Source organism: Pyxicephalus adspersus, unplaced genomic scaffold (assembly GCF_032062135.1).
Source record: "Pyxicephalus adspersus unplaced genomic scaffold, UCB_Pads_2.0 Sca1202, whole genome shotgun sequence".
Lineage (NCBI taxonomy): Eukaryota > Metazoa > Chordata > Amphibia > Anura > Pyxicephalidae > Pyxicephalus > Pyxicephalus adspersus.
The window spans coordinates 1-6,975 of record NW_027318209.1 but is presented as its reverse complement, the minus strand read 5'-3'; the positions used below and the strand labels follow the sequence as shown (position 1 = coordinate 6,975).

Sequence of the window (6,975 nt, the reverse complement as noted above, 5' to 3'; positions counted from 1 at the left end):
AAAAAAAAGTCTGAGTTTCACAAAAAACATCTGTTACAGATGACAAGCCAGAGAAGGAGGGAGAAGAAAAAGGAGATTCTGGTGTGGAGACTCAAAATAGTGATGGAAACCCTGAGGAGGACCCCTTGGGACCGAATATTTATTATGACCGGTCTAAGTCCTTCTTTGATAACATCTCCTCAGAGATGAAATCCAGGTAGGGTTTAAAGTGCTGCCTTTGGGCTTAAATAAAAACAAAAAACTGTTAGTAGCCACCCTCAGTTTCTTTTGTATGCAGTTGTTAGAAAAATGGATCTCGGTTCCCTAATGACAATAAAGGAGCTGTTGGTTGGCTTGACAGATTCTTAGCCTTATTCTTATCCTTGGACCTACCTGTAAACAAGCTCTTCTCACAAACTAGTCCTTCACTTGAGAATTGGATAAATCTTTTCACTGAGCAATAAAGAACAGTGGTATAAATCAGCTTACATAACATAAGGAGCTCCCCTACATCTATCATAACCCAAACAAGTCCCATATGTCATTAGGGTGCCTTAGTGGCAATAATGCTGAGCAGGGTTTTATTCTTTATTGCTTCATATGTAGTTTTCTTGCTGCTTTTTGGTAGCAGATGATTAACACTCATCTGTGCAGCAGGATGACATCTGATGTACAGGAATAAGATTTAATTTAAGTAAACAAAGGGTTTGTTGCAGGGTTTCTTGGAAGCAAAAGTTAATTAACTAATGGAGTGTGATGCATTGTTTTCAGAAGAACTACATGGGCAGAGGAGAAAAAACTGAACACAGAAACCTTTGGGGTGTCTGGAAGGTTCCGTCGAGGTCGCAGCTTCCGAGGTGGCTTCAGAGGAGGTAGGGGTGGTGCAGTTCCTCGAAGAACCCAGACAGCGCAGAGGGCCGGCACTGGGAGAGTGTGAAGACCTCTGCCGCCACAATGGACAGAAAAATGGGGTTCTTGTGTCCCTAGACTGACCTGTCTTCCATACGTTTTCTTCCTTGATGCATTGTAGCAGTCCTGTAACCCTGCGCCAGGCAGGCTTAATTCTGCCCTTGCTTTTCATCCATGTAACATTGTATAAGCCACAGATCAGACTTGACACAAGAGCTTGTGCATTTAGGAGGAATGATCAATGCTGAGATTATGGGGGTAGTATGTGGCACTTTAGTTTAAGGTGAGCAATTATGTTTTGTGCCCCAAGTGAAAAAAGGAATCTCCTTAAGATTACTTTTTAACTTTCAGTTTTGTTTTGGCAGCTTGCATTCCCTTTCCTAGTGAGGGGAATTTTAATGCCCTATTGGTCTGCACTCAGATGAGTGATATGCTCACCATGTAAACACTACTTTTTTTTTGGTGGGGAGCCATCCATGCTTTTGACATGAAGAAATTGTAAATTGTACCAAAGTGTTAAGGGTGGCGGGCACTTCCCCCCTTTTTTGTTTTTTTTTTCTTTCAAAGCACTTAGTATTGAGGTTACAGTGCAGTCAGGTAAAGTGTCCTGTATGCATTAAGATCACTTTCATTTTAAAAGGGATCTGGCAGGGGAATAGTATGGAAACTACTGTTGTGGACTTGTTGAAGGTGCTTGCATATAGTGTATTCATGTGTACATGTTAGTGATGGCACCTTCAAAAATTTACAATGGCAGCTTCCATGTTTTGACCCTGACGGTTTTCTTAAACTGCCATAAGTTGTGTAAATGTGGAGCAGTCACATACACAGTTCAGGCAAGTGTAACGCTAAAGCAGATTAGCAAACATGGCTGCCAGGCTGTGCCCATGTGACTCAGTCATTTGAATTCCAAAAGAAGTCTGTGGCTTTCCTAGCTAGAGCATGCCTATGTTCTCTAGAGTCAGATGCCACAATGTTACTTAATGCATGAGATGGGTCTGCTTCTTTTGTCTTTGTTTTTGAATTATGCATTACCTAATATTGTCAAGTTTTCTCTGTCAATGAAAATTTTTAAGTTATAAGCTTCTGAAAAGTTTAAGTTAAAAATTGTCTTTATTTTTGTAGAATCCTGGTGCTGAGAACCAGTAGCTCATGGGGATGTGATCTCAATTGTAATCTACAAATAAAAAGACTACCATTTAAGTTGTGCTTTTCATTACGAGAATAAAGAATAAATGTGTTTCTAAAACAGCAGTGAATCAAACATGCATTTAAAAGACTCAAGGCAAACATTGAGCTGTCTGTGACACGAACAGCCAATGTATCCACCTGCTTATAGGTGAGTGAAGCCTTGTGTCACATGACCAGGGATTCATGGTTTTTAATACCAAATATACAAAAAGCACTAAAGACCTCAAAATAGTTGATGAAAACAGCCCCTGTGGTAGGACACCTGGTGATTTGCTATTTAGGAATTGGGGTTTGCATCCCTCTTGGACTGTTTGTATAAACATTCCTTTCCCACATTTTTATTGCTGTCCTGTGTCATTAATGGAGACATTTAAATAGTTTCTAGTACTAAGTAAAGCAAAAATATTCTTTAACATATGCAGGAAAGCCATTGTCTGTACAGTTGCATGACTTTTTCCCTAAGCAATGTTGTCCTAAATATACCTTACCCTATTTCAAAGTACAATAGTTGTGGTAGCAGCCGTATTGTACAGTAAAGTTTATCCTGTTGGAGTGTAAAGTTAGTAGTTTGAAAAAATAATTTGTAGGCCAGTATACTTTTACTAGGGTATATCCAATACTTTGTACCTTCACACACCTCCACAGCATTACAGGTTTACCTAGAAAAGATGCTTTTCATTTATTGCTTTCAGGAAACATAAAGCACTTTTACAATGAGGTGTTTCTGTATTCAAAAATTTGACCCTGGCTATAGCTCATATTGAAAAATGGCATACATGTGTGTATCCCAGGAAGATGGTGTCTGATAGAAAACCTAAAACAGTCAGCTTGGAAAATAGAAAATGCACAAGAGAAACAGATGAGCAGAATTAGAGGAAGGAATGATCCTGAACTATATGGGGTGATAGGCACCCTTAGAGGCAAACTACAGTTTTCTGCTAAGTCGGGACCATCAAACTGCACTGCTGGTAACCACATTTGCCCATCTTTTTGGTTCTAAAGTTACTTGTCACTTTTAATATTCTACCACATCTGCATGTGAAAACTGATTCTAATTGCTCACAATTGCATAAATCTATGACAGAACACTGTGGGTCTGAAGGAGATGGGATTTATATACTGTTTATGCAATTACCTACTAAACAGAAGGAAGCAAGGTTACAGAAGGCTAAAGAGAAACCGTTGTGAACTTTGGAAGAAAGTAATAATTTAGGGATTCATCATTAATCTGAGATGGCCAGGAAGTTGATGCTGAAACTTTTGTCTGGGTATTTTCCAAGTAAATGTATTCAGTAATTTTTTAGGATAATAACACATCTTTCCACATCTTTAATAAGGGTATCTGATTAGAAACTCAAAAAATGGTCCGTGATAAGGATTAATCCCGCAAAGCAGATCTGTCAATTGCTATAAGATAGAATCTGTTGAAGAATGGGGAAGTCTATTCCTAAAAGCTATCCAAAAATGCAGTGGGGGGTTTACTAACGTTCTAAGTGAATTTGTTTTTACTCCTACTTAGTCTAAAACTTACAACTGTACAATTTAATTTGTGGGTGTAAATTTTACAATGTCAGACTTTATATTTGTATACAGTAATACTTTTGTGTCATAGCTGTGATGTCAGCAAAACTGATTAATAAACTCCTACCAAGATTAGTGATTCCATCATTTTGGACAGGGTGTGTTTTATGTAAGAATTTCAGTGTTAGCATTACAAATTTACTCAAGAAATATGGAGTGGTAATGTTTGGACATCTATATTGTTCATATTTATCTTAGTAGTCAATGTTGTTCCCATCATCTGGATAGTTACATATTTTCACCTGTATATAAAACCCCCTTGCAGAAATGTCTTTCATTATCAATTATTAGGAATGTTTCACAGTGGAGCCGTATGAAAAATTTTCATATTAAAAATTAGAATTTGTTTGTAGTCTCCTTAGGAAGAATGACTCTCATTGTCTTTTACTGTCTTTTGGCAGCAGTGCAGAGTATACATTACAGTGGGGAACTTCTTTCAAATGTTAAACTGCTTCAGAGCTGCTTTTAGGGGTTTTCCTAATAATTGATGTATTTTATCCTAAACATTGGCTGGAGCTATAAAAACCAGCAATGGTAGTTATATCATTTCTCATTATTAGGTCTTCTTTAAAACCTAATTTAAGAAATGTTCCATCACTAACAGCTCTGCTCAATTACCTAAATCTAGATCACATGGTTTAAATTACCAGAAGTATTTTCAATTTATCTATGTCTGGCAAACTTACTGTAAGGCAAAGTACACAGGCAGATTCTAAAAAAAACCTTTAGATCTGAAGTAAAATCTACTCCTACCCAACTAGATTCTCTGTGCTCTATTGGTCATGGGTAGATCAGATTTTACATTGTTCAGATCATTTTCTCATCAGTTACATTTAAAGTTGGCTTTGAAAGAAGAGGTTTGTTTTTTTCCCTACTAGGCAGGAAATCATATACTGGTAATATGCCTGTGCCAACACCTTAAAATATGTATAGGCCAAAAAACTGCCTCTACTTCCTGTCCCATGAATAAAGTAAAAATTACCGTAATATCAACGTAAAAGGAAATTCATTTGTCATATCCATAGGTTACCTTACTGGAAAATGTTTGCCCTTGTGAAATCATAATTGACTTTTTTTTCTTACTTTCGTTGCTGTTGTCATCAAAACAAATAGTAATTTCCCAAACAGAAAGACAGGTGCAAGTTCAGACTATCCCAAATGAAAGAAACCATTTTCACGTGAGATTAACTTTAAACAACAGAAACTAGGATTATAGGAAAGTAAAAATTTACCATTCCCCCATTGAAAGGGGAACTTTTTGTTTTGCCCAGGAGTTGCTGAAAATAGTGATAATCCCTTATTACTCGCTCTTCCATTGACCACTATGCTAAAATTTGATTGGGCTTTTTGTGTCCTCCCATGCATTACAATACTCCTGGTAGTATATGATACGGATGACATTAGCTGACTGCAACATGTTAGACAATGAAGGGAAGAGATATAAGGGTACCAGTTGTAATAAATAGAAGAAAGCCTTTTGGATAATATATTACCTTATTCACTAGGCAAAAGAAGCACTTATCACTTGTACTTTTACCCCTAAAAATTAGCTTTAAACAAAGATTTGAGTTTGGTCTTTTGCATGTTTGTTAGGGTATAGCTACCACTAAAAGTCGAACACTTTGTTTTCATCTATGATGGAAAAAAATCAGACACTCAGACACTGAAAATTATATTTCTACAGTGACCTCCTCCTTTTATTACCTGATGTAAAAACAATACCATAGGTTATACTATGGAAAAGTTGAAGGTTTTCGGGCATCAAACTGGAAACAAGTGCTGAGGTTTTAATAAAGAAATTTTATTACAAGGCCGATGCTTAAAGCAGATTGAAAAGAACTCAGTGTCAAGTTAGGTTGTCTTCTTCTGTTTTTTCTTTTCATTTTCTTCCTTCTCTTTTTCAATCTCTGCAACGTACCTCTCAATCTCATCTGGGCTCAGGATCTGTGGGAATTGATTATGGTGAAGAATAGTAAGGATAGAAGACTATGTCTTTCAAAACTACAGCAGTTTTTACATTTATATTAAGTTAAGTAACATGATCCCTCAGTCATACAGATAACTACCAAGTGCCAATTCTCTGAGACTGTTTGTGACCAGGAGATATAGTGAATAATGTGTATCACCTGTATCTACATTTACTATGGATAAACTAAAAAAACAAGCAAATGCTATTGCTTGAATATCAATAAGCGATTCAGAATATTGTAATGAAAGGGTCTCTATTACAACCCAGCAGTTAGCTTCTTGACAAACCCATGTTTTACACTGCGGCTGGAAATCTGTAATAGCAGAGGTGGTAAAATCCTCTCCAGCTGCCTGTGTCTCCTGCTTCCCCCCTGTTTTTAATGCTGTAATTTCTGACAGTCTCTCTAGTTTTCAAACATCTTTGGAGTATTGGATGTTTATGTCTACCTACCTGCCATGTCACTACATAAGTCAGCAGTAACATTATTGGATTAATCGAAGGAACCTTCAGAATTGTCTAAAGCCATATGGACTAGGCTGCAGGCAGAGAGCAGACCTGAATGTTTTTCCAATACAAGCTAGAAGACTCAGCAGTCCTTTGTCCTGAGACTTTATTCATAAAACCACAGAGTTTTCAATAATGAAATCAGTTTTACCCAAAGTCACATACCTTTAGTGGTTGGTCTCTCCTCATAACTGCTAGTTCAATGTTTTTGCCTCCAGACTGAACAACCTGGAGGAAAGAAATAAAAAAAAGTTACAGAGAAAATCATAACTTGTCATACCCTCAGAAAACAAAACACATCAATGAAAATAAAAGGCTCTAGTGGAGTGGATAAAGGAAAGTTCATTTAACCTGTCTGTACTGCTTGTAGTACCAATGGCGCTTTAGTAACAAGTTACATTGACCTATGTCAGGTTGTATGCTTGCTGAGACATTACATGTAATGATCAACACCTAAGAAACATAATTTATTGACAAAACTTAAAAGAAAGGTTTGCCAGAAAAATTTAAACACACCAAGGTCCTAGGTTTAAATTTTAAGATGCAATACTATCTGCATGGGCTTTTAATGTTCTCCCCATGTTTGCATGCATTTCCTCCAAGATATACTTGTAGGTTACCTAGCTTCCCCCCAAAATTAACCTTGACTGTGGTAAGAAAATTAGACTGTGATCTTCTCTGAGAGACAGTGACATGACTTCGTATGACACTGCAGAAGACTTCAGTGCAACATAAATGCAAACATAAATAACCCACAAATATGTGGTGTCATACTGCAAGAGAAGTCTAAATGTTCACAGGTAAATGACAGCTTTTGTACTCACTTCCAGAAGTGCCTTAAT

General features: G+C 37.0%; 2 long non-coding RNA genes across 2 annotated transcripts; one reads left to right on the top strand and one right to left on the bottom strand.

Moving 5' to 3' along the window:
• Positions 1 to 7: 7 nt before the first annotated feature.
• Positions 8 to 2,091, top strand: LOC140321189 (uncharacterized). Its single transcript, XR_011918850.1, has 2 exons — positions 8 to 196; positions 751 to 2,091. It is a non-coding gene; the product is annotated as an uncharacterized lncRNA (long non-coding RNA).
• Positions 2,092 to 5,330: 3,239 nt separating this feature from the next.
• Positions 5,331 to 6,975, bottom strand: LOC140321188 (uncharacterized). Its single transcript, XR_011918849.1, has 3 exons — positions 6,958 to 6,975; positions 6,299 to 6,361; positions 5,331 to 5,604 (listed from the first exon to the last, which is right to left on the bottom strand). It is a non-coding gene; the product is annotated as an uncharacterized lncRNA (long non-coding RNA).